Genomic DNA, 7401 nt, shown 5'->3' on the forward strand with positions numbered 1-7401 from the left:
AGTTAGTGAGGCATTACCTCCAGAGCAAAATACAAACACAAGAGCTGGGGACATGATAGAGTGCTTGCCTAGTAAGTATAAGGCCCCAAGGTCAATCCCCAGTACCGGAAAAACAATCATGAAACAATTAAAAAACAACTTACAACTGTGAAAACATGCATGCAAAGTTAAGAGGAAAAAAATTGCCAGGCACTGGTGACTCACACCTGTAATCCTAGCTACTCAAGAGACTGAGATCTGAGGATTCAGGTTCAAAATCATCACAGGCAGATACATCTGAGATACTTCTATCTTTAATTAGCCAACAAAAAGCCAGAAGTAGAGGTGTGGCTCGAGTGGTTAGAGCACCAGCCTTGAGCAAAAGGACCTAGTAAGAATGCAAGCCTCACATCTGAGGGAAGCTAGGCGGAGGACACAGAATCAGAGGGAAACAGGGGAAAACATACAACAGAGGGGCCATCAGCTGCACTCGACATTGATGAAAGTGAACTAAGCAACTCAAGGAAAGCGATGGGAGGGAGGGAACGAGAGGAAAAGAGGGAACAGCTCACACTAAGAAAAGGAAAGGAATGTACATATCACCTGATGTGGAAGAAATCGTTGTATTGTCAGAGCTCCAAGAATTCACAATTTTTTTTTTTGGTTCGGTTGTGGGGCCTGAACTCTGGGCCTGGGCGCTGTCCCTCAGCTCTTCAGCTCAAGGCTAGCGCTCTACCACTTGAGCCACAGCACCACTTCTGGCTTTTTTCTTTTTGCTTATGTGGTGCTGAGGAATCAAACCCAGGGCCTCATGCATGCAAGGCAAGCGCTCTACCACTGAGCCACCTTCCCAAGCCAGAATTCACAAATTTTATAGATCATGATGATGACAATTTGCCTCATGAAGGTTAAAATGTGTCTGTGACTTTAAGTATCACTATTCCACAATATTGTGAAATTTGTTAAATTTATGTAATCACTTAATTTCAATTAAAAATTATAAAAATAAAAAGAATGCAAGCCTCTGAATTCAGGCTCCAGTATTGCCTTCCCACCAAAAGAACAAAACAACACCTAATGTATATATAACAAAAAAACGAATGTATTTCTTCACTAGTATAACTTGAGTGTTGGAGACTTTAAATCCCTCAAACCCACATAACTAGACTTAATTTTCCAGCAAGGGGATGCCGGCATGTCAACAGTTAATAAATCAATCATTGACTAATTAATCAAGCGTGTTGGAATGTTCCTCTTTGGGCAGGCACAGGGACAGGAAGCCAGTGTTGGCCAAGGCTGGAAAGATCCTTGAGCTTTGTGGTTCAGTCTTGAAGGGAAGGCAGAGGGTGAACAACCCATCCAGGGGGTGAAGGGCTGGGGAAGAGAAGTCTAGGTTCTGGGGCAATGTGTGACTCTTCTGGAATCCCATCTAGAAAGTCTAAGCCAGGAGGCTAAGCTCTCCAGAGGATATCTTCCCCAGGACACATGCCTCAACCCAAGTGGGAACTAACTCTGGCCAGCCTGATGTGTGTCCTCAATTTCATATTGCCAAACAACAGCCCAAGGCAGCCTAGTGGGATTCCACTCATATCGTTGCGAATCAAGGACTTACCTTTGGATTACTTAACCAGGTTTCTGGCCCAGGGCCCAGTTCAGATGACTTTCCTGATCCTTAAGTGTGATTCTTACCAAAACCCCTGAGATGCAGAGAAGAGAAGCAGAATGGCCTCCTACAAAGCGCCCGGACCCAGGCTCATACAGACCTAGCAGGGCTTGCTTCTAGGCTGTGTGGCTGTGACCACAGTTCTGTTTGCTGAGCCTCAGTGCGGGTGCTGGCATCTAGTGTCACTGTGTCATTGAAGGGATTAAAGGCTGTAATGGTTGGCTTTTTTTTTTTCCTGGTCTGGCCTGGTGCCATTCCTCAGCTCTTCAGCTCAAGGCTAGCGCCCTACCACTTGAGCCACAGCGCTACTTCCAGCTTTTTCTGCTTATGTGGTGCTGAGGAATTAAACCCAGGGCCTCATGCATGCAAGGCAAGCACTCTACCACTGAGCCACCTTCCCAGCTCCACTTGGGTTTTCTTAGTGGTTTATTGGATATAAAAGTTCCCTGGGGATTTTCCTGCCCAGGCTGGCTTTGAACTGTGATCCTCAGATCTCAGCCTCCTGAGTAGCTAGAATTAGAGGCGTGAGCCACCAGTGCCTGGCACTTTTTTTTTTTTAATGCTGGCCCTGGGGCTTAAACTCAAGGCCTGGCACTGTCCCTGATCATTTTTTGTTTATGGCTAGTACTCTACCAATGGAGTCATAGCTTCACTTTTGGCTTTTTGGTGTTTAATTGGAGATGAATCTCATGAACTTTCTTGACTGAGCTTGCTTTGAACCATGAACCTCAGATTTCAGCTTACTGAGTATCTAGGACTGAGTATCTAGGTATGAGCCACAAGTGTCCAGTGGCAATAATGTAGTTTAAGGATCCAATGCAAGGCAGGAGAAAACTAATGTTTTCCTTTCCTCCCTCCCTCCCTCCCCCCCTTCCTTCCTTCCTTCCTTTCGTCCTTCCTTCGTTCCTTCCTCCCTTCCCTCCCTCCCTATTCTCTCCCTCCCTCCCTCTCTTCCTCTCTTCCTCCCTCCCTCCCTCCCTCTCTCCTTTCCTTCCTTCCTTCCTTCCTTCCTTCCTTCCTTCCTTCCTTCCTTCCTTCCTTCCCCCTTTCTTCCCTTTCTCCCTCCCTTCCTTCTTTCCTTCTTTCCCTCCTTCCTTCCTTCCCAGTAGTACTAGGGTTTCCTTGGGCCTTGGGCTAGCTAGGCAGGTGTTCTACCACTTGATCCATGCCTCCAGTCTTTGCTTTAGTTATGTTTCAAATAGAGTCTCTCATCTCTGCCTAGGCTGGCCTGACATCTTCTATTCCCACATAACTGGTATGACAGGTGTGTACTCCAAGACCCAATGTTTTTTTTGGCTGAGATGAGATCTTGAGAACTTTTTGTCCCACTGAGACTGTGATACTCTTGCTCTCCACCTCCTGAATAGCTAGGATTACAGATGTCCGCTTGGCTTCCTTTGTTCTTTTCTTGTGGCATAAAATAATTACAAAATAAAGACTTACAAAGGAAATTGGCTTTTGCCAGAGGTAGAGTCTAAAAGACTTATTACAATGGTTGGAATAGGCCAGACTCAGTGGCTCATGCTTATAATCCCAGTTATTTAGGAAGTGGAGCTTGGGACGATTGACGTTTCAGGCCAGAATGGGCAAACAGTTATCAAGACCTCATCTCAACAAACAATCCAGGCTGAGCCTCAGTGACTTATGCTTGTAACTCAGAAAAGTCCATAAGATGCTTTTCTCCAATTAAGCACCAAAAAAAAAAAAAAAAGCCAAAGTAGAGCTATAGGTCAACTGGTAGAGCACCAGCTTTGAACAAAAAAGATAAGGGACAGCTGCCAGGCCCTGAGTTCAAGCCCCAGGATTGTCATACACACAAAAAATAACCAGTGAAAAACAGAACTGGAGGCATGGCTTAACAAGAAGAATAAATGAGGGGCTGGGAAGGTGGCTCAGTGGTAGAGCGCTTGCCTTGCATGCATGAGGCCCTGGGTTCGATTCCTCAGCACCACATAAGCAGAAAGAAAAAAAACTGGAAGTGGCGCTGTGGCTCAAGTGGTAGAGCGCTAGCCTTGAGCTGAAGAGCTGAGGGACAGTGCCTAGGCCCAGAGTTCAGGCCCCATGACCGGACCCCCCCAAAAAAAGAAGAAGTGAGATACTGAGTTCAAACCCCAGTACCCCTTAAAAAAATGGGATCAACCAGTAATACAACATGGCTGAACTCCTAACATATTAGCCAAGTGACTCAAAAGGGTGCATATTAATGTATGCCACTTAGGTGACATTATATAAACGGTAGGAAATAAATAGTGGCCCAGGGCCCCAGTGGAATGCAGACACAACTTCACAGTGACGGTGGGGAGTTTGGGGATGATGGAATTGTTCCGAACTTAATTACAGTGGTTACACAACCATGTATGTTGCTCAGTGCTGAATAGGGTGTATTTTACTGTAGCTAAATTATACCTCAATAAACCTGACTAAAACATTACACATTAAGGGGCTTTAAATAGAAGTTGCAACTGAAAATAGTCAACGATGATAATGAAAATGGAAGAGTATTGTATTCAGATCCATTTCTGGGCAGGAGTAGAGATCTCCATGTATTTCAGCTCTTCTGTTAATTATGCATGTTTTTAAAATGCAAGGGTAGACACAAATGATAGGAATAAAATTCAGGCACTTCCTGCTTACCACCAGTAATCTATGTTAGAAATCAATGCTCTGAGCCAGTGGCTCACACCTCTCATCCTAACTACTCAAGAAGCTGAGGATTATGGTTCGAAGTCAGCCGAGGCAGGAAAGTCCGTAAGACTCATATCTCCAATTAACCACCAGAAAACCGGAAGTGGCACTGTAGCTCAAGTGGTAGAGCGCTTGCCTTGAGCTGAAGAGCTGAGGGACAGCGCCCAGGCCCAGAGTTCAAGCCCCACGGCCGACAAAAAAAAAGATTTAAAATAGTAGGGGGCTGGGAAGGTATCTCAGTGGTAGAGTGCTTGCCTTGCATGCATGAGGCCCTGTGTTGGATTCCTCAGCACCACAAGCAGAAAAATCTGCAAGTGGTGCTGTGGCTCAAGTGGTAGAGTATTAGCGTTGAGCTGAAGAGCTGAGGGACAGTGCCCAGGCCCAGAGATCAGGCCCCATGACTGACAAAAAAAAAAAAAAAGATTTAAATACTAAAGCCATTTCTTCCTTCAAGGCAATGTGGTGCTGGCATATAAGAATAAACACACAAGCTAGGCACCTTGTGGCTCATGCCTGTAATCCTAGCTACTCAGGAGGCTGTGATCTGAAGATCACAGTTTGAAGCCAGCCTGGGAAGACAAATCTGAGAGACACATCTCCAATTAACCAGCAAAAAGAAGGTGTGGCTCAAGTAGTAGAGTGCCAGCACTGAGTGGAAAAAGAAGTTATCTAATGGCAAAGATGGGCCTCAGATTGTTGTCTTTTGGTTTTAGTACATAAGGAGTAGCTCACTTATTCAGGCATTCTTTTATTTCAAAAACCCCAGCATTGGGCAGACAGTGGGGAAAATGATGGGAGAGGAGACTGGTAGCATGATACACATAAATGAGCATGTTAAATTGAAGCCCCTTTATACAACTACTTGAAGATTAATTTGTTTTTATTTTATTTTTTGCCAGTCCTGGGGCTTGAACTCAGGGTCTGGGCACTGTCCCTCAGCTTCTTTTGCTCCAGGCAAGCACTCTACCACGTGAGCCACAGCGCCACTTCTGGCTTTTTCTGTGTATGTGGTACTAAGGAATGGAACCCAGGGCTTCATGCATGGTAGGCAAACACTCTACCACTAAGCCACATTCCCAGCCCTAATTTATTTTTTGTGCCAGTCCTAAGGACTTGAACTCAGAACCTGAGTGCTTGTCCCTGAGCTTTTTTGCTCAAGATTAGTGCTCTTGAGGTTGGAGGCTTGGCTCAGTTAGTAGCACACCAGCCAGTGAGCAAAGTGTCAGGTACTGAGTTCGAGTCTCAGTCTCACAGCAACAAGAAAAGAAAAACGAAAAAGAAATGAAAGGATAGTGCTCTATTACTTGAGCTATAACTCTACTTCCAGATTTTTGAAGAAAAGAGCCTCACAGACTTTCCTGCCCGTGCTGGCTTCGAACTGTGATTGGTCCATTTTCTTCTCTGGCTCCTGTTCCCCATCTGTAAAGTAGGAGAGAATGTAGAAGACATTCCTGGGCTTCCAGCTCAGCATCCTGGCATAGCTCTCAGAAGACACCAGAGCACCATCTCCAAAGACAGTGTATCTGAAAGCCAGACCCACTGAGTACCCTGTGTTCAGGCCCTATGTAATTGAATTCATGTGACTTTGAGTTCTCCACATGTGGAATTTCATGGACCCCTAATTTCTCTTCTTGAAAACTGGGATTGAAGCTGGGTGCTGGGTGCTCACATCTGTAACCCTAGCCACTCAGGAGACTGAGATCTGAAGATCACACTTTGAAGTCAGCCCTGGCAGGAAAGTCCATGAGACTCTTATCTCCAACAAACTACTCAGAAAAAAAACAGAAGTGGTGTTGTGGCTCAATGGTAGAGCACTAGCCTTGAGCACAGAGGCTCAGGGATAGCGCCCAGGCCCTGAGTTCAAGCCTCACAACCTTTCCCTTTCCCCACCTTTCTCTCCCCCTCCCCCACAGAGTATTGAAACTAGGGTGCTTGATTCTTTTAAGGACATTAAAACAAACAGCTCCCATCAGCTATCACCACCTTTCCTTCCCTTCCTTCCTCCCTCCCTTCCTTCCTCCCTTCCTTCCTCCCTTCCTTCCTTCCTTCCTTCCTTTCTTTCTTTCTTTCTTTCTTTCTTTCTTTCTTTCTTTCTTTCTTTCTTTCTTTCTTTCCTTCCTTCTTTCTTTCTTTCCTTCTTTCTTTCTTTCCCAGTCCTGGGTCTTGAACTCAGGGACTCTCTGTGCTCAAAGCTAGTGCTCCACCACTTGAGCCACAATACCACTTTTGTTATTTTTCTTGAGTAGTTGACTGGAAATAAGAGTCTCATGGACTTCTCCTGCCAGGGCTGGCTTCAAATCTTGATCCTCAGATCTCAGCCTCCTGAGTAACTAAGGCTTACAGGCGTGAGCCACCAGTGCCCGGCTTGTCACCACTATTTCCTAAAAGAGGTGGATTTCCCCAGTAATGTCATAATCTCAGAAAAAGAATTAGACAACCTTGCATGATTCTATTTTGGCAGACCTGCCCCTGTGTGCATCCAGATTATTTTACACACACGCACACACACATGTGAAGTGAGGGGCTTCACTTGTTCACATGGCAGATGTCGAGGAAACAGATTCAGAAAGCACGAGTGCAAGGTCACAGAGATGGCAGCCGTCACAGCTCAGCGCGACAGACCCTCAGCCACCACGCGGGCACTCCAAGTGCTTCCCGGGAGCGTCCCTCGGCTGCTCTGTTGCCCACTGCATGCCGGGCTCAGGGCGGATGCTGGGGACCATGGAGAGAGGGGGAGCCACAGCTCCCAGACCCTGGTCTCCGGGTCCCTCGGTACTCACCTGGCTCCTGATTCCCAGGATCAGGAAGCTGGCTGCTAACGGTTTCTGGGGGGGGGGCGGTGGGAATGGGGGGTTCCCTCTCCCAGGGGTATTTGGCAGTTTCCTGGGAGACTCAGGGAGCCTTCAACATCTCCATGACCCAACCGACCAGAAGCGTGATGGCCCTGCACCAGGTGTTCCGTCCAAACGTCAGGTCGGGTCCCCCTCCATTCCCATGGGCCGGAAGGGGTGAGTCCCAGAAACCAGGGGTCCTGCTGGGGAGGGTCCCGGGGACGAAGCCCTCCCCCTGCCCCC

This window comes from Dipodomys ordii, unplaced genomic scaffold, assembly GCF_000151885.1.
Source record: "Dipodomys ordii isolate 6190 unplaced genomic scaffold, Dord_2.0 Scaffold12, whole genome shotgun sequence".
Lineage (NCBI taxonomy): Eukaryota > Metazoa > Chordata > Mammalia > Rodentia > Heteromyidae > Dipodomys > Dipodomys ordii.